This window comes from Salmo salar, chromosome 12 (genome assembly GCF_965601325.2).
Source record: "Salmo salar chromosome 12, fSalSal1, whole genome shotgun sequence".
Lineage (NCBI taxonomy): Eukaryota > Metazoa > Chordata > Actinopteri > Salmoniformes > Salmonidae > Salmo > Salmo salar.
In genome coordinates, this window is record NC_138302.1 from 84,283,511 (window position 1) to 84,304,601 (window position 21,091).

General features: G+C 44.0%; 1 protein-coding gene across 1 annotated transcript in view; it reads left to right on the forward strand.

The window, feature by feature from the left end:
* Positions 1-19,167: 19,167 nt before the first annotated feature.
* LOC106565755 (caM kinase-like vesicle-associated protein) overlaps positions 19,168-21,091 on the forward strand; it is a 103,812-nt gene continuing 101,888 nt past the window's right edge. The window contains exon 1 of the mRNA XM_014133238.3: positions 19,168-19,339. The gene's annotated coding sequence lies outside the window, so the exon portion shown is untranslated. The remainder of the gene's footprint in view (positions 19,340-21,091) is intronic.

The window sequence follows — 21,091 nt, forward strand, 5'->3', positions numbered from 1 at the left end:
GGTGATAAGGGCCGGGTCCAAGATGTCTTTAGCAGGAACCCAGCACCTCTCCTCTGGGGCATAACCTTCCCAGTCAACCAGGTACTGGAAACCCCTGCCCCGTGGTCGAAACCTTCAGGAGGCGTCTCACTGTATACGCTGTCTGGCCACCAATAACCCGGGGGAAGGGATGGGCCTGGAGACAGAAGACAAAGGACAGTGAGACACAGGCTTAATCCTAGAGACATGGAAGGTAGGGTGAATATGGAGGGTACGGGGTAACACAAGACGGACAGCACTGGAATTCAGAACGCTGGAGATGGGAAAAGGACCAATGAACCAGCTTGAGGGACTCTACCTGAAGGGGCAGATCCTGACTGGATAGCCCAATGCCCAATGCGAAAGCGGGGAGCTGGGGTCCGGCGACAGTCCGCTTGTCGACGATACCTGGAGTTGGTCTTGAGAATAGCCGCCCTGGCTCTTCTCCGGGTACGTCGACAATGGCGGACAAACATCTGGGCCAAGGGTACGCTGACCTCCTGCTCTTCTTTAGGGAAGAGTAGAGGCTGATAGCCCATGGAGCACTCGAAAGGGGAGAGTCCCGTGGCAGAACTGGGAAGAGTGTTCCGGGCATATGGCTCCAGGTAGTGGGGTTAGTTGAGACCAGGCTCCTTAAGGTTGTTTCCAGGTCTTGGTTGGCTCACTCCGACTGACCTTTAGTTTGGGGATGGAATCCTGATGACAAGATGGCCAGAAGACCCAATAAGGGTGCAGAATGCCTTCCAGAACTGAGACGAGAACTGAGGACCCCGATCGGAGACCATGTCTACCGGGAGTCCATAGGTCCGGAAGACATGCTGCACCATAATTTGGGCCGTCTCCTTGGCAGAAGGTAGTTTGGGGAGAGGGATGAAATGGGTGGCCTTGGAGAACCGATTGACTACCGTTAGAATGACAGTGTTGCCATCAGATGGAGGGAGCCCAGTGACAAAGTCCAGAGATATATGAGACCAGGGATGATGAGGAACCGGTAGTGGCTGCAGGAGGCCAGAAGGAGCTTGCTGTGGAGTCTTGTTTTGAGCACACACAGTGCATGCGGTGACGAAGGCAGAGACGTCTGGGACCATTGTGGGCCACTAGAAATGTTGTCGAAGGAAGGCTAGTGTACAACGGGACCCTGGATGACAGGTCAGCCTGGAGGAATAAGCCCATTCCAGGACCCGGGACCGGACTGGTTAGGGACAACCGGGCCGGTTAGCCGGGCCCCCTTCAGGTCCAGGTTGGAAGCGCTGCGCCTCGCGAACCAGGTTCTCAATACCCCAATCCACAGTGACAGCAAGGCATTAGGTAGGGAGAATGGTTTCGGAAGTCGAGGGTGAGGCAGAGGAACTGTATAGGCGGGAGAGAGCATCAGGCTTCACATTTTTAGACCCATAATGGTAGGAAATGGTCAAGTTGGATCTGGTAAACAGGAGGGCCCACCGGGCCAGCCTTGAGTTGAGGCGATTGGCTGAACGGAGATATTACATGTTTTTATGGTCAGTCCAGACCAGGAATGGCTGTTCTGCTCCATCCAGCCAGTGCCTCCACTCCTCCAACACCATCTTCACCACCAGGAGTTCGCGTTTGCCAACATCGTCATTTCTCTCAGCAGGATTGAGACGATGGGACAGGGATGAAGCTTCTGGTCCTGGGCAGATCACTAGGACAGGATGGCCCCCACTCCAACATATGAAGCCTCCACTTCCACCACAAATTGACACGAGGGGTCCGGATGGATGAGGATGGGTGCTGTTGTGAACCGAAGCTGTAGGTCCACAAAGGCTTTGTCAACAGCTGGAGACCATTTGAACGGTACCTTGGGGGAGGTGAGTGCCAAGAGGGGGGCCACCAGGGTGCTGTAATCCCGAATGAAACGGCGGTAGAAGTTTGCAAACCCAAGAAACCGTTGCAACTGCACCTTGGACGTTGGTTGAGGCCAATCCACCACTGCTTTCACCTTTCCAGGATCCATCTGAACATTGCCCTCAGCAATGACATATCCCAGAAAGGTGATAGAAGAGCAGTGGAACTCACACTTCTCGGCTCTCACGAACAATTGGTTCTCCAGGAGGCGCTGAAGGACCTGTCTGACATGGAGTACATGATCTTGGGCAGATTGGGAAAAAAACAGGATGTCATCCAAGTAGACGAACACAAACTGGTTTAGCATGTCCCAAAGCACATCATTGACCAAAGCCTGGAAGACAGTCCAAATGGCATGACCTGGTACTCATAATGTCCACTGGCTGTGTTGAAGGCTGTCTTCCACTCATCCCCCTCGCGTATCCGAACCAGGTGGTAGGCATTCCGAAGGTCCAAATTGGAAAACATGGTAGCCCCCTGGAGAGGTTCAAATGCCGAGGAGAGGAGAGGTAGAGGGTAACGATTTTTGACAGTGATATCGTTAACTTCTATGGGCTACGTGGGACGCTAGCGCCCCACCCACGGTACACACTATCAACAGCCAGTGAAATATCAGGGTGACAAATTCAAAACAACAAAATCTCATAATTCAAATTTCTCAAACATACAACTATTTTACACCATTTTAAAGATACACTTCTCCTTAATCCAACCACATTGTCCGATTTCAAAAAGGCTTTACGGCGAAAGCACACTTTGCAATAATCTGAGTACAGCGCTCAGAAAACCAAACCAGCAATACAGATACCCGCCATTTTGGAGTCATCTAAAATCATAAATAGCATTATAAATATTCACTTACCTTTGATGATCTTCATCAGAATGCACTCTCAGGAATCCCAGGTCCAGAATAAATGTTGTTTTGTTCGATAAAGTCCATAATTTATGTCCAAATACCTCCTTGTTGTTTGTGCATTCAGTAAGCTACTCCAAATGTAGGAAGCGCGCCGAAAATTTCACGGCGAAAAGTCAAAAAAAGTTATATTTACGTTTGTAGAAACATGTTAAACGTTGTATAGCATCAATCTTTAGGGCCTTTTCAACATAAAACTTCAATGTCTTGAAAAATGTTGTGGAACACAGCTACCTCATCACGTGAGAGTGCGCCACTGAACTCATGTCATTTTCTGAGTCACCAACTTCCCGGCCTTCATGTTCGCTCTCTGTTCACTGCAAAAGCTTGAAACAAGGTTCTAAAGACTGTTGACATCTAGTGGAAGCCGTAGGAAGTGCAAAATGAACCCTAAGTCACTGTGTGTTAGATAGGCAATGACTTGAAAAGACTAAAAGCATCAGATTTCCCACTTCCTGGTTGGATTTTTCTCAGGTTTTTGCCTGCCATATGAGTTCTGTTATACTCACAGACATCATTCAAACAGGTTTAGAAACTTCAGAGTGTTTTCTATCCAAATCCACTAATAATATGCATATCCTACCTTCTGGGCCCAAGTAGCAGGCAGTTTACTTTGTGCACACTTGTCATCCGGACGGAATTAGTAGATTTGGATAGAAAACACTCTAAAGTTTCTAAAACTGTTAAAATGATGTCTGTGAGTATAACAGAACTGATATGGCAGGCAAAACCCTGAGGACAAACCATCCTTCCACTGTTTCCAATGGCTTTCATGTTTATTATGAGGCGAAGTCCTCTCAGATTGCAGTTCCTAGGGCTTCCACTAGATGTCAACAGTCTTTAGAAAGAGTTTCAGGCTGGTTTTTGGAAAAATGAGCTAGAAGTTGTAGTTTTTCTAAGTGGCTCCCATTTTGGCTGTAGTGGTCCATGTGCGTGGGTGAAAGCGCATTCTTTGTTATTTATCTCCAGTAATGAACATACTATTCTCTGTCTTAAATTGTATCATTTATTTATGTATTAGGGTACCTGAGGTTTGATTATAAATGTTGTTTGACTTGTTTGGATAAGTTTATTGGTAACATTTGAGATTAATTTTGTATGCATTTTGAAGGAGGGAAACCGGTGGATTATCGAATGAAGCGCGCCAGATAAACTGAGTTTTTATGGATATAAAGAAGGACTTTATTGAAAAAAGGACCATTTGTGATGTAACTGGGACCTTTTGGAGTGCCAACAGAAGAATATCTTCAAAGGTAAGGCATTTATTATATCGCTATTTCTGACTTTCGTGTCGCACCTGCCTGGTTGAAAAATGTTTTTCATCTTTTTTAAATCAGGGCGCTGTCCTCAGATAATCGCATGGTGTGCTTTAGCCGTAAAGCCTTTTTGAAATCTGACACAGCGGCTGGATTAACAAGAAGTTAAGCTTTATTTTGATGTATAATACTTGTATTTTCATGAATGTTAAATATTTACATTTCTGTAATTTGAAATTCGTGCTCTGCGATTTCACCGGATGTTGGCCAAGTGGGACGCTACAGTCCCACCTGCCCATAAAAAGTTAAGCCTGTACTCGATTGAATTTGCTTTTACAGTCACAGGCTAGTTTATTAGGTTTCCCTACCCCATTCACGTAAGTGGATTGCTCCGACAGACAGTGAGTCATGTGGCTGTGGCTTGCTATATAAAGCAGGCAGACGGGCATCGAGGCATTCAGTTACTGTTCGATTGAACGTTAGAATGGGCAAAACAAGTGACCTATGCGACTTTGAGCATGGTATGATTGTCGGTGCCAGGCGCGCAGGATCCAGTATGTCAGAAACGGCCGCCCTCCTGGGCTTTTCACACACGACATTGTCTAGGGTCTACCGAGAATGGTGTGACAAACAAACAACATCCACTCAGTGGCACTCCTGTGGGTGAAACGGCGGGCCACATACAGGCAAATAAAGGCACAGTACAACAGTGGTGTGCAGAACGGCATCTCGGAACGCACAACTCATCAATCCTTGTCACGGATGGGCTATTGCAGCAGACGTCCACACTGTGTTCTGCTCCTATCAGCTAAAAACAAGAAGAAGCGGCTCCAGTGGGCACACGATCACCAACACTGGACAATTGAGGAGTGGAAAAACATTACCTGGAACATGACAGCGAGTTCAGTTTACTTGAGTGGCCTAGAGGATCTTTGGGATGAGAGGAACGGGCTGTTCACAGCATGAATGTATCGCCGTCCCATCTGCAGTAACTGCATGATGCCATCGCTTCAGCATGGACCAACATCTCTGTGGAATGTTTCAGACACCTTGTACAATGCTACAAATAATTCAGGCTGTTCTGGAGGCAAAGGGGGGTTCGACTCGATCCTAGATGGCTGTACCTAATAAACTGTCCGATAAGTGTATACAGTGCCTTCAGAAAGTATTCATACCCTTTGACTTAATCCACATTTTGTTGTGTTACAGCCTGAATTCAAAATGGATTTAATCTTTTTTTTTCTGTCACCCATCTACACACAATATTTGGAATAAGTCTGCACACAATACCTCATAATGACAAAGTGAATACATGTTTTTAGAAATACTGTATCTAATTTACATAAGTATTCACACCCCTGAGTCAATACATGTTTGAATCACCTTTGGAAGCGATTGCAGCTGTGAGTCTTTCTGGGTAAGTGTCTTAGAGCTTTCCGAACCTGGATTGTACAATATTTGCCCATTATTCTTTGCACAATTCTTCAAGCTATTCTTCAAGGAAGTTGATCATTGTTAGACAACTATTTTTAAGTCTTGCCATATATTTTCAAGCACATTTAAGTCAAAACTAACTTGGGCACTCAGGAACATTCAATGTGTTCTTGGTAAGCAACTCCAGCGTAGATTTGGCCTTGTGTTTTAGGTCATTGTCCTGCTGAAAGGTGAATTACTTTCCCAGAGTCTGGTGGAAAGCAGACTGAACCAGGTTTTCTACTAGAATTTAGTCTGTGCTTAACTCCATTCCTTTTCTTTTTTATCGGAAAAAACTCCACTGTTTTTAACGATTACAAGTGTACCCATAACATGATGCAGCCACCATTATGTTTGAAAATATGGAGAGTGGTACTCAGTAATGTGTTGTACTGGATTTCCCCAAACATAACACATTGTATTCAGGACAAAAAGTAAATTGCTTTGCCACATTTTATGCAGTATTACTTGAGTGCCTTGTTGCAAACAGGATGCAATGTTTTTGAATATTTTTTTTCTGTACAAGCTTCCTTCTTTATACTCTGTCAATTAGGGTAGTATTGTGGAGTAACTACAATGTTGTTGATCCATCTGCAGTTTTTTCCTATCACAGCCATTAAACTCTGTAACTGTTTTAGTCACCATTGGCCTCATCGTGAAATCCCTGATTGGTTTCCATCCACTAAGTTAGGAAGAACGCCTGTATCTTAGTAGTGACTGGGTGTATTGATACACCATCCAAAGTGTAATTAATAACTTTACCATGCTCAAAGGGATGTTCAATGTCTGCTTTTTAAATGTTTACCCATCTACCTGTCACACCCTGATCGGTTTCACCTGTCTTTGTGCTTGTCTCCACCCCCCTCTAGGTTTCGCCCATCTTCCCCATTATCCCTTGAGCATTTATACCTGTGTTCTCTGTTTGTCTGTTGCCAGTTCGTCTTGTCTTGTCAGGTCTTAGCAGCGTGTTTTCCCATCTTCCTGCTTTCTCAAATGTATGTTTCCTAGTTTCCCCGGGTTCTGACCATTCTGCCTGTCCTGACCCCAAGCCTACCTAACGTTCTGTACCTGCCTGACTCTGACCCGATTACAAACCTCTGCTTGCCCTGACCCAGAGCCTGCCTGCTGTTTTGTACTTTATTGAGTCTTGGATTACGGACCTCTGCCTGCCTGATCTTGACCTATCTTTTGCCTGCCCCCTGTTTGGGTCAATAAATATAAATATGATTCCATCTGTCTGCATCTGGGTCTTATCCTGAGTTCTGATAGCATGAACTGTCCATGACTGATCCAGCAGACTCAGACCAGCAAGGAGCCACCATTGAAAGACACGAGGAGTTATGAAGAGACTCCATCCCTTATGAAGGGACTCCATACTCTGGTGGAATGCCATGACCAGGTGTTCGATACATTGCTGAAGCAATTCCACAGATTCTCTACAAGGCAGCAAGCCACACCAGTAATTCCCCAGACTTTCAGCAGGCTCGCCACCAGCGGTGCTACTTCCCAGCCTACCCCAGTGTCCTGAGAACCCCACTTACCTCCTCCGGAGCGTTACGCTGGAGATTCTGGAACCTGCCGGGCCTTTCTCTCCCAGTTCTCCCTCATCTTCGAGCTGCAGCCTTCTTCGTTCCCCTCGGACCGCTCGAGTATAGCGTGCATCATAATGGTGTGGGAGCAACAGTCCACCATCTGCCTTAGTCTGGAGGAGTTTGGGGCGGAAGTACGGAAAGTGTTCAAGTCTCCGTTGTCCGGGAGAGAGGCTGCTCATAAACTGCTCCAGCTACAACAAGACGCCTGTAGTGTGGCAGACTCCAGAGGGTATTTTCGCACGTTGGCAGCTGAGAGTGCCTAGAACCTGGAAGCATTGTTTGACATGTTCCTTCACAGATTATTGGAGGTGATCAAAGATGAGCTCGCAGCCCAGGAGTTGCCCATGGACCTCGATTCCCTCATAGCCTTGACCATCCGGATCGATGGGCAGCTACGAGAACGTAGGAGGGAGAGAGAGAATCTGTCCCCTGTCGCCTTCGCTTGCCCTCGATTCCCACCTCGACTCCGAGGAATCCTGAAAACCCCTGAAGGCAGTTCCGAGAGACTCCGACGTCACCAGAGTGCTCAGGGGAATCACTGAGGGCGGTCGACTTGCCTCCTCCAGAGCCCAAGCTTCTGGGAAGGGCTCGATTGTTTATCGATGCTACCTTGGTGTCAGAGCTTGGTATCACCAATCAACCCCTCTCCATTCCCATGGACGTCAGAGTCCTAGATGGGCGTTCTATTGACCGAGTCACCCGCAATATGATTCCTATCAACCTACGAGTATCAGGGAATCACAGTGAGTGTATGCAGTTCCTGCTCATCGAATCTCCCCATGTACCGGGGTTTTGGGATATTCATGGCTCCAGAAGCACAATCCCCTGATCACCTGGGCTACTGGTGCTATTGTGGGTTGGAGCCCGTTCTGCCATGCTCATTGTCTCAAGTCAGACCAGCCTGCCCTGGGACGTCTCCCTGCAGGCTTGAGAGAAGCCTCTGACGTCTCTGCCATTCTCCCAGAATATCTGGACCTCTGGGAGGTCTTCAACAAGGCCCCTGCTACTTCTCTCCCTCTGCATTGACCCTACGACTGCGCCATTGACCTTCTCCCAGGCACTACACCTCCTCAGGAGCGGCTTTACTCCCTGTCGGGTCCGGAGATCAAGGCTTTGGAAGGGTACATTGGTAACTCACTTGTTGCAGGGAGTATTTGACCATCGGCCTCCTCTGCCGGCGCAGGGTTCTTCTTTGTGGAGAAGATGGACCAAACCCTGTGCCTGTGTATCGACTACAAGGGCCTTAATGTCATCACAGTAAAAATCGTTACCTTCTACCACTCATCTTAATCGCTTCAGCTTTTGAACCTATTCAGGGAGCGACCATCTTCTTTAAGTTGGACCTTCGGAACACCTACCATCTGGTTCGGATACAGGAAGGAGATGAGTGGAATACTGCCTTTAACACGCCACTGCTACTCCGTCTGACCCCAACATCATCCTCCCTACCTACTGTCTAATGGCTTCTGTCATCTGGGGTATAGAGAGCCTGGTTCGTAAGGTTTCCAGCTAACCGGATGTTTGTCCCGGACTCTGCCCGTTCCCCGGTCCTGGAATGGGCACATTCCTCCAGACTGACCTGTCATCCAGGCTCCTGTCTGACTTTTGGGGGCCTTCCATGGTGCCAGATGTTTCCGGAATTGGCGCTGCCTGCACGGTGTGTGCACAAAATAAGACTCTGCGGCAAGCTCCGGCTGGCCTTCTCCAACCACTCCCTGTTCCTCACCGCCCCTGGTCCCATATATCCCTGGACTTTGTTACTGGGCTTCCCTCGTCAGATGGCAACACTACCATCCTGATGGTGATGGATAGGTTTTCTAAAGCCGCCCATTTCATTCCCCTTCCCAAGTTACCCACAGCCAAGGAGACGGCTCAGCTCATAGCGCAGCATGTCTTCCGGATCCATGGACTTCCGGTCAACATAGTCTCCGATCGGGGTCCACAGTTCTCGTCTGGAAGGCATTCTGCACCCTCATTGGGTCATTGGCCAGCCTGTCCTCTGGTTTCCACCCCCAATCTAATGGCCAGTCGGAGCGAGCCAATCAGGACCTGGAGACGGCCCTTCGTTGCCTTGTCTCCACCAATGCCACCACCTGGAGCAAGCAACTTGTGTGGGTGGAATACGCCCGCAACACTCTTCTCTGTTCGGCCACTGGTATCTCACCTTTTGAGTGTTCTTTGGGATATCAGCCCATGCTCTTCCCTGAGCAAGAGGAAGAAGTCATACCCTCTTCCCAGATGTTCATCCGTCGCTGTCGCCGTACCTGGAAGAGAGCTCTTTTGAAGACCACATCCAGGTATTGGCAACAAGCGGATCGCCACCGGACCCCTGCTCCCCACTATCGGCTCAGCTAGAGGGTATGGCTCTCCACTCAGGACCTGCCTGGAGTCCCGTAAACTTTCCTCACGTTTCATCGGCCTGTTCCCCATCTCTAAAATCCTTAGCCCCTCTGCTGTTCGCCTTCTCTTGCCCCTCACCCTCCGTATCCATCCTACGTGTCCAAGATAAAACCACTGTCCTTTGTCTTTCTGTTTCCCGATTAGGAACCTCTGCCTGCCCTGACCCAAAGCCTGCCTGCTGTTCTGTACCTTATTGACTCTGCCCTGGACTACGGACCTCTGCCTGCCCTTGACCTGTCTTTTGCCTGCCCCGTTTGGGTGAATAAACATCTGCGATTCTGCTGTCTGCATCTGGGTCTTGTCCTGAGTTCTGATACTACCAGTAGGAGCCGTTCTTTGTGACGTATTGGAAAACTTCCCTGGTCTTTGCGGTTTAACCTGTATTTGAAATTCACTGCTTGACTGAGGGACCTTACATATAATTGTATATGTGGGGTAGAAATGAGGTAGTGATTAAACAATTAAGTTGCATGGACACAGTGTGTCCATGCAACTTATTATGCGACTTGTTTTAAGCACATATTTAAGTTTGCCATAGCAAAGGGGTTGAATACTTATTGACTCAAGACATTTCAGCTTTTCAAATTCAATTAATTTGTAAATATTGAAAAACATAATTCCACTTTGACATTATGGGGTATTGTGTGTAGGCCCGTGACAAAAAAAATCTCCATTTAATCAATTTTAAATTCAGGCTGTAAAACTGCAAAATGTGGAAAAAGTCAAGGGGTGTGAATACTTTCTGAAGGCACTGTATGTGGCATAAACACAACCAGTTACAATGTTTTAATATGATTAGGCTACTTCAAAAGTATCCTGTAGGCATGCCCATGTTTGCCCAAAGTATTTTTTTTTTATTTTTATTTTATTTCACCTTTATTTAACCAGGTAGGCTAGTTGAGAACAACAAGATAAAGCATAGCAGTTCGACACATACAACAACACAGAGTTACACATGGAATAAACTAAACATACAGTTAATAATACAGTAGAAAAAAAGTCTATATACAGTGAGTGCAAATGAGGTAAGATAAGGGAGTTAAGGCAATAAGTAGGCCATGGTGGCGAAGTAATTACAATATAGCAATTAAACACTGGAATGGTAGATGTGCAGAAGATGAATGTGCAAGTAGAGATACTGGGGTGCAAAGGAGCAGGATAAATAAATAAATACAGTATGGGGATGAGGTAGTTGGATGGGCTGTTTACAGATGGGCTATGTGCAAGTGCAGTGATCTGTGAGCTGCTCTGACAGCTGGTGCTTAAAGCTAGTGAGGGAGATATGAGTCTCCAGCTTCAGTGATTTTTGCAGTTTGTTGCAGTCATTGGCAGCAGAGAACTGGAAGGAAAGGCAGCCAAAGGAGGAATTGGCTTTGGGGGTGACCAGTGAGATATACCTGCTGGAGCGCGTGCTACGAGTGGGTCCTGCTATGGTGACCAGTGAGCTGAGATAAGGCGGGGCTTTACCTAGCAGAGACTTGTAGATGACCTGGAGCCAGTGGGTATGAGTATGAAACGAGGGCCAGCCAACGAGAGCGTACAGGTCGCAATGGTGGGTAGTATATGGGGTTTTGGTGACAAAACGGATTGCACTGTGATAGACTGCATCCAATTTGTTGAGTAGAGTGTTGGAGGCTATTTTATAAATGACATCGCCGAAGTTGAGGATCGGAAGGATGGTCAGTTTTACGAGGGTATGTTTGGCAGCATGAGTGAAGGATGCTTTGTTGCGAAATAGGAAGCCGATTCTAGATTTAATTTTGGATTGGAGATGCTTAATATGAGTCTGGAAGGAGAGTTTACAGTCTAACCAGACACCTAGGTGTTTGTAGTTGTCCACATATAGTGATGCTGGTCGGGCGGGTGGGCGGGTGCGGGCAGGAATCGGTTGAAGATTCGCTCTAGCGATTCCTTGTGGCGGGCCGGGTGCCTGCAGGCTGACCTGGTCATTAGTTGGTGTCTCCTCCAACACATTAGTGTGGCTGGCTTCTGGGTGTTAAGAAGTGCAGTTTGTCAGGTCATGTTTCGGAGGATGCATGACTCGACCTTTGCCTCCCAAGGCCATTGGGGAGTTGCAGCGATGAGACAGATCGAAATTGGGGAGAAAAAGAGCCAAAAAATTATCTTTGTACCTTGTGTGTATGTTTTTTATTTTAGCTGTTTACTGAAAAATAAAATAAATTAATCCAAACTGTGCAGTGGACATTTGATGAATGGAAAGAGACATCTGTTACAAGCTCCCGAGTGGCGCAGCGGTCTAAGGCACCGCATCACAGTGCTAGCGGCGTCACTACAGACCTGGGTTAGATTCCAGGCTGTTTCACAACCGGCCGTGATTGGGTGACGCACATTTGGACCAGCATCGTCCTGGGTAGGTTGTCATTGCAAATAATAATTTGTTCTTAACTGACTTGCCTAGTTAAATATAAAAAATACAAAAAGTGAAGTTTAATGACATTCTGAGATTGTCAAGCCAAGCCTTTGATGTTGAAAACAAAGCATACCAAAGTCTGTAGACTTTGTTTCTGTGCTGTATGTGCACAGAAACCTGTTGGTGGAAAATGTGTTGCATATATTTTATATAATTATAAATATGGCATCAAAATGTTGAACATCTGATTTCCCCCGAGCTGATCATTGTCTGTAGCCGGCTCTGATCGTAGATTAGGCATAATGAAACAGGCAGGGAGAGTGAGCTGGTCCGTGGTGGTCTGTGAACCTTCAACCTTCTGGCCCGTTGCCCTGTGTGGCATCGAAGCATGCTGAAGTGGCAAAGTTGAAATCCATGTTTATAAACAAAGGGTCACTACAGTTATTGTTACCTGTGGTCATAAACACTATTTTGAGTTAGTTCTATGAGGGGGGAGGGTGTTCAAAAATGTTTTACAGTACAAGGGGAGGGTCATGTACATTTCAAATGGTCCCTAATGGGAAGTGATGCAACCAGTTAGCCATTAGACAGGCAGCCCAATTCTGTTATTTTTCTTACTAATTGGTCTTTGGACCAATTGGATCAACTTTAAAAAAGATCTGATGGAAAAGATCTGATGTGATTGATAAAGAAAATATCAGTTCAGATGTAAACGCAGCCTTACATCTGAACTGTTGACCCATTCAGCCAAAATTCCTATTGCCCGAGGGATGGAAACAAATTGCTTTTAATTACACTCTTCCTTTGCAGTAGCCACAGAGAGCTGAACTCTCAGGGGTGACATTTGTAGGTCAACTCCATCATAGGAAGTATCGGATGCATAGGTGTGTGTACAGTACGTGTGTGATTAGATCAGAGTGACTGAAGCCTGGTCCAGCTTTAGTGTGTTAACCCAATGCAGATTTGCAGTGTAATGGGTGCCATCGGGGGTCAAATGTGCCTTCAGTAACAACTCTTGGTCGGTATGTTTCCTACCTTCCGTGTTACTGTACTGTAATACAGAATCATGTTTACATTTGGAACCACTCTCTTGCCTTGTTTATCGCATGTGATGAATCCAGTTCAAACTGGTCCATACACGCAATGCAGCCCCTATTATTTGTTCTTATCTTAATCACATAGTGAGGGATGATGTGTACTGGATGCATAGTCATTGGAAGTAGGGGTGTGGCTAAAAAAATAATTATAAAAAAATAAAAACGTTAACTAGTCCTGTATTAGCGGACGATATAGCTGTCTGTAGCGAAGGCACAAAAACAATGATGCGCCCCCACCCCCAAACATCTTCCCGCAGCTATGACTGGACGCAGAAACATTTCACCTCTAGGTTAACAGCAGTTCAATGATTCTACTGGCCATCAAATATCCTGTAAGTGCTATGATGAGTTTGGATGGGAACATTCATCCTCTCTCCCGTTATAGATGTTGGAGAGGCGTAGGTAATGATGGCTCAACTCACTGAATCAAACAATTTCATGGGGCTGTATCTCCCCCTGGAAAAGACACTCAAAGAAAACAAATATTTACCAGGCCTGCACCAAACGGAGATAAAGGATTCTATAAAAATAGATTTTCAAAGATGAGGATTGAATGACTCTGAGAGATATCTCTGACACACCGTTTATGGTTTCTTGGAGTGCAGCTGTTTGTGGGTACAGTATGTCAGACAGGGAGCCAAAATTGTGTGTGTGTGAGAGACACAAGTTCTCCTTGTCATCTAATGTTCTCAAATACTGAGAAATAACCCTGTGATCATCCATTGCCATAGTAACCCAGACTGGAGCACGGTGGTGATGCTACAAGGCCATTGTGATTTCACAGGTTTTGTGACAAACATGTTTTTCAAGTAATAAAGCAGTTCTTCTGACCATTAGTCTCAATTCATAAGAGTTTGTTGTTCCAGACCATGCTTGGGAACAACTAGAAAAATTACTTTTGCTTTTCATTGTTCAAAGAAATACAGACTTTGTCCAAGAATGACTGCAGTGGATAGCGGTGAGGACTTCAAGCAGAATGTGGCTATTGTAGTTGACCCAGGATCAGGGTCAATCAAAGCTGGCTTCTATGGAGATGAGAAGCCCCATACAGTGCTGAGGTCAGTGGCTGGATTGTCCAAAAAGGACCAGACATTTTTTGGAAACAACATTCCCTGCAAGGGCGATCTAATTCTCAAGAGGCCCATCACCAGTGGAATGATAAGTGACTGAGATTCCCTGTAGAAGTTGTGGAGCCATGTGCTCTATGAGGAGCTACTGGTCTGCCCTGAAGAGTATGGCATCCTGATGACTGACCCAGCCTTCTCTCCAATCTCCACCCGAGAGAAGACAGCTGAACTCTCGTTTGAATGGTTTTGGGGCCCTGGTGATGTTGTCCATGGATTCTTATGGACTGGTTACTGGTCTAGTGGTGGACTCTGGGGCTGGCTCCACCTCTGTCTCTCCAGTGTGCAAAGGCTACTGCTTTCCACATGTCACCTTTCAGATGGACCTGGCTGGAAAGTGTGTGCCTATCAGTGCAAACTACTGGCCAACGTTGGATATGGCAGTGATCTCCAGCAGAAGACCTCTGTGCAGGAGATGAAGAGGCGGAGCTGCTACATCTCCCAGGATATTCAGGTGGAGCCGAGGTCCGAGGCATACCTCTAGACTATCAACTCCCTGATGCCACCACATTACCCTGGGCAACAAGTGCTTCCGTAGCCCTGAGATCCTCTTCTGTCCATCCGATGCAGGGATGCAGGGACCATCTGAAAGGTGACATGTGGAAAGCAGTTCACATCCTGGTCATGAACAGCCTGCAGAAGTGCGCTCAAGAGTGGCAGGAGGCCTTGATGGCCAACGTGGCCCTGTGTGGCGCCTCCACGATGTTCAGCGGGACATAAAATCCACAGGACATAAAACAATATAAAGGTAAAATGGATATCGATTTTGCGACATGACGTTGTATTTTCGTATATGCTTTTCATATGAATTAGAAATTCATATTATTTTCCCAAGATTTCTCACAAAAACAAGCATATCTCTGTGAAATGTCAACGGAACAGTGAGTGTATACCAACCTTTTTATTTTCAAATCCTTTTACATTTAATTCAGCTCGTCATGCTAATTTAGCTTTTTGCGACCTGCGGAAACAACTCGGAGGACAACGACCACAATGTTTAATTCTCAAACGTTACGAGAAACCTACACTGCTATGTCAACAGAGTTCTGTGCTTATTATCGGATGTACTAGGTTTCAAAATCCAACTTTTTGGATATATTGTAACTATGTTAGAAAAAGACCCCACTGAACTATTCATAATATGAATAACCATATTTGTCTTGGTAAAATGTATTTTATAACATAAGGAAGTGAAATTTCATCACCAAAGCACATTTTCACCGACTCTGGGTAGAGTGGGTGGTTATCCTATACTAGGTCTACATTTTTTTTATAGAATCTACGTGTCTTCATTTGTAACATTGTGTGGTGATTTCAGAGGTGCCATGGTCGGGGGGTGGGGGGGTGTGACATAGTAATAAATCAGCTGCAAAACATTTTATATGAGCTATAAAAAAAAGATCCTTAACTTCTGGCCCTTGGGAGGATGAAAACATTAAAAGCCTGTCAAACGGCAGCAATCTTCTATGTTTTTCATATGAATGCTATTTTAAAGCTAAACTAACAGGGGGGTCCTTTACACAAACAGGTCTGAGCTTGCTTTATTTAGGCCTTTGCATCTGTAATATAAAGGTTACTCACACAGGATGTCATCACTATTATGTGGATTTATTAATTCCAGTCAATCATTTTGGATTGAAAAGGTCTAGGTAGCATAGCCACCAGCAGTTTGAATATAAACTAAATTTGATCACCTTCACAATTTCTCTAGGCATAAATAAATACCTATTTTAGGCTAGAAATGCACAGCTTAGGCTAGAAATACATGATGTTACCGCTACGTTTACCCTGGCCAGAGGGGATCAGAGCATATGGCTTCTCTAGGTTACCTGCAGCTATGGTTATCAGTAGGCTACAGTTAATCTGTGCATGAGTTGACATACCATGAGGGAATTCAGTCTTAGCAACAGTACTTTCTCCCTCTTTTCAACACTTTTGTGTAAAAAAAATTATTAAACCGAATTAAAAGTGTTGGGGCAAATGCCAGCTCGCCACAGGTTTGCCGCCGGCCCTGCCGTGCTGATCTCTGCAGCGTGGATAGATGGAAAACACCACATAATGTTACAAATGAAGAAACATAATCCTATGTGTATGTTCTATTATCTCAACATTTTGAGTTAGTGTCTCGAAATTCTGACTTAGGTAACCCCAAATTTTAATTTTTTATTGTTTTGATGGCATCTCGATTTATTTATTTTTTTGGTGGCGGGAATGAGCTTCCATACTTGCAACATGGGAAGGCACTTATGTATACATTTTATACATTTTCTTTAATCAGCATGGACAGGAGACCCTAGAGGGTTTGGTTAAGTTGTAAGATGTTATAGGATGACTTAATTTCCGACAACAATCCAATGTAGTTAAGACAAGGCTGGCGATCATGCTATAAGATCACATAGTGGGAACAAGTATAGCGCTTTACTATTGTCCAAATAGTTGCCTGAAGAGTTGAGACTGTTAAAATTATTAATAAAACATTATGATTATCAAGCAATTATAGGGGACTTGACTTTCTGTGTACTTGTATTATTAATTAGCCTATAATGCATGCACACTGAATGACACTGAAAGTGAGGTAGGCCTTATGTGTATTGCATAGGCTACAACATCATTGCATAAAATAAATGTTGACATTTTATCACAGTAGATCAAAAAACAAATACAGTCAATGTAAATTAAGATATCTACCCCATATGCCCCTTGAGGTACACATTAAACACTTGTAGCACAGGATACTTATTGTAATCCTGCAATAACTATTGATTTCATATATGCACATGTGTTGGTTCACTAATATACCCAGGGTTGGGGAGTAACCAATTTACATGTAATCTGTTACATGTAATGGATTACAAAAAACGGTAACTGTAATCCGTTAAATTACCATCAAAAATATTGTAATCAGATTACAGATACTTTTGAAAAACTAGATGATTGCTTTGAAATTCTGAAAGGATGTTTGCGAAAAAAATATTTGACACTTCTGTTTTCTCAATTACATTCAAATCAGCATTGAAAAAAGGCACAAATTTGTCCCACCTGAGCGAGTCTGACCACAAATCAGAAGCCACTATGATGACACACCAAATGTTTTTGATGGATCACCGGAAAAGAGCAGGAATAGGCTTTTGTGGGCTACAGTCCAAGCTATGTCTTTCAATGGTGCGACTGCTGTCGGCATCCAAAGGTTATCCAATTTGAATAAACGCTTGGAGGTAAGGACGACAGCAGTGGTGTAGTCTACGGCTATACGGATATCACTTATTGTTGATATCTACATAGCGCATTAATGTGAATCACACTGCTGCTCTCTCATTTAGCTATTTGCGCCTTACGGATTGTGGTTGTTGTGGATGGCCGTTCACAAATCTAAATGTGTATTTGAACCCAATAATGATTGAATTCAAGAAGTTTAAGCTGCCTATCAATCATTGTTTTTTAAATCAGTGGACAGCCAGTGAAAAATGCGCTCTCGCAACAGCTGCATAGTGCGAATCCCAGCCTATGGAATAAAAGTGGGACTTTTATTGCTCAATCTAATTCATGCTAATAAAAATTTAAAATTCCATAGACCTAACGGACACATGCTCAAACTCGCACACTTTTGATAGACTTAAAGGGGCAATCTGTAGTTGCTACATTCATTTTTGGACATATACATTTTATATATATATATATATGGAGTGTGACAGTTGAACTAAGCTCATGAGGCATTTCTAAGTTATATTCTTCAAGAATGAATGAATATCTTCATTCATTCTTGAAGAATATAACTTAGAAATGCCTCATGAGCTTAGTTCAACTGTCACACTCCATGAGAACACAAAATATAAGCCTGTTTTAGTTCAATTGTTTGTAAACATTGTAAATGTAAACAAACACGGTATAGGCTCATAATATGTTTAAAACAATAAGTTTGATATCATGGAGGGTCAGTCCATCCATAGCTCTGTCTATTAATGCTCCCAAGTGGCGCAGTGGTCTAAGGCACTGCATCTCAGTGCAAGAGGTGTCACTACAGTCCCTGGTTTGAATCCAGGCTGAATCACATCCGGCCATGATTGGGAGTCCCATAGGGCGACGCACAATTGGCCCAGCATCGTCTGGGTTGGGCCAGGGTAGGCCGTAATTGTAAATAAGAATTTGTTCTTAACTGACTTGCCTAGTTAAATAAAGGTTCAATAAAACATCAGAGTGGTTGCATTTCTCCAGGCCCATCCCTCAGCATTTTACCAAAACAGAGGCGGGCCCGTTTTGTCATTGTTTCATCAGTGAATTTGTCCTTTAAACAGCTGGATATTAGCAAGATATCAAAGTGTCATCAACATGCAGCATATGGCATTCATTTTTAACATGTAAATAGCACTTTTCAGTAGTGCTCAAAGCATGCCATTCCATGAGCACAGCATTTATGTTTCAACTAGAATCAATGAGCCCAATCAGTCCTCCATGACAACAAAATCATAAACAACAGAGTAGGGCTGGCTAATAAGTCCTTCGTTTTTGGGTTATGCTCAGGTAAAACAATTTGGCTAATCTATACTTCCATATTTCCAAGTCCTATTCTTGAAGATCAAGGGGTATAACATTTATTGGAATGACTGGAATTCTGATATACTTTGATTTTTATTATTATATGTAGTAGAAAGTGATGGGTTAGAAGAAGCCTACCTAACAACCCATAAAGTAACATTTAACGTCCATATATAGCCAGCTATGTAAACTTTATCATTGATTTATCCTGCAATAGATTTCGTTGAACTGGTAACACACGTTATTTTCTTCTTCTAATGGCTCTTAAGGAGATAGTAACTGAATGTAATCAGATTACGTTACAGGGTTTGGGGTAAAACAAAAGTGACGTTACCGATTACAATTTTGGACAGGTAACTAGTAACTGTAAAGGGTTACATTTAGAAAGCAACCTACCCAACCCTGAATGTACCACTCCCATTAGATGTAAATCAGATGAACTCGTTCTAATTCGCTCCACTATGCCCCCCCACTCACGCGTGTTCCATCCTCTTGTGCATACTTTAATTCCGCCTCTCATTCCCTCCCGAGCTGAACTCGACGCGCGAGGCACAACTGATGGTACAAAGGAGCGCTGGAATTTCCCTAGAAAAAAGTACTAAGTAGAAATAGCATCATATTTGCAGTTACATCCTAATGTGAACAGTCGAGTGGAAAGAGTCACGGGATTCTAGGTTTGAGAAATTTGCTACTAAGGTAAGTTCACGCATTTTGAGTTGTCTATCAGGGAGTTGAGCTCACTAATGAATTTTCTCTGTTCCCCACTGAAATCTTTTGTAAAGCTGATAACTACTTTTGCATGCAGAATGTGTTTATTTGGGAATCGTAGCCTATTCTTTATCCGAAAATCACTTTTTTTCAAACACATGTTAATTATATTGAATGGCCTATAAAATCTAACTAGGTTAATAGTGCCGTTATTTCATGTTTATAGCCTAATGCTTGCGATTTTTGCTGATAAAGTGAAGGAGAACGGTGCACCAGAATGTACGCATTATGATAGACTAGACTGCTCGAAACTGTTTGCTGTCAAATTTATATTTACCATGCTCGCCTATTGTAAACGACGCGCACGGCACTGGGTTTCAACAGCCTAGTGAAGCACATCGTGAAGTAGCCTATACTTTTGTAAATCTGAGGGCTACAGTTTCGTCAATATCTCTGTTGCAAAAAGTTATATAGCCTAATAAACAGCATCGCACCTTACCCTTACCCCAGTACCCCTGAGTCCAGGTTGAAATGTTCTGTCTCTAGGCTCTTTACTTCACTCCGTTTTATATTTAATAGCCAATCTCCTGCAAAACATGGCAATGAGATGAGAAAAATGTCATTTGAATGCAGAATAACCGGTATATACAAAGATTCCAGTGGCATGTTCAGATGTAGGCTATCAACTTTTTGGCACACCGTCCAACAACCTCACAAGGGGCCAGTGCCCTTGTGACAACAATTTTTGACCCCCTTGTGGCCCCCCCTGATTGTGAAGTATGAAATAATTTTTACCCAGTTGAAATGGTCTAGAACCGCCACTGACTCCAATTAATATGAAATGTTATGTTTCGTATTGTTTTTATAAAGTTGTGGACGTCCCTCATCATTTTGTATGATGTGTTTCGAATTGCAATTTTTTACAATGTTACAAATTTGCGAACCGTATATGTTACACATTTGTTGTGGCTAATGTTAGCTAGGTAGCTAACGTTACTTAAGCTAGGGGTTAGGGTTAAGGTTAGGGGTTAGGTTAAAGGGTTAAAGTTAGGGGAAGACTTAGCTAACATGTTAAGTAGTTGCAAAGTAGCTAAAAAAGTAGTAAGTTGGTGCAAAGTTGCTAAAATGCTAAAGTTGTCCGTGATGAAATTTGAACTTGCAACCTTTGGGTTGGTAGACGTTCGCGTTACATGCCAACCCAACCACCCTACTTTCGTTTTTACCTTAAGTAACCTTCTGTCTTATGTAACCATACTAAACCTAACATATACTCATTTTAGTGACCGCACAGTAGTCTAAGACACTGCATCTCAGTGCTAGAGGCGTCACTGCAGTCCCTGGTTCGATCCCTGGCTGTATCACAACCGGCCGTGATCAGGAGTCCCATAGGGCGGTGCACAATTGACCCAGCGTCGTCTGGGTTAGGGGAGGGTTTGGCCGGGGTAGGCCGTCATTGTAAAATAAGAATTTGTTGCCTGATTAAATAAAGGTTTAAACAAAATTAAAACGTAACATAGTAAAACATATATATATATATATATATATATATTTTTTTTTTTATCTAACCCAAAAACGAAGGACTTATTAGCCAGCCCTACTCTGTTGTTTATGATTTTGTTGTCATGGAGGACTGGTTGGGCTCATTGATTCGAGTTGAAACATAAATGCTGTGCTCATGGAATGGCATGCTTTGAGCACTACTGAAAAGTTCTATTTACATGTGAAAAATGTATGTCATAT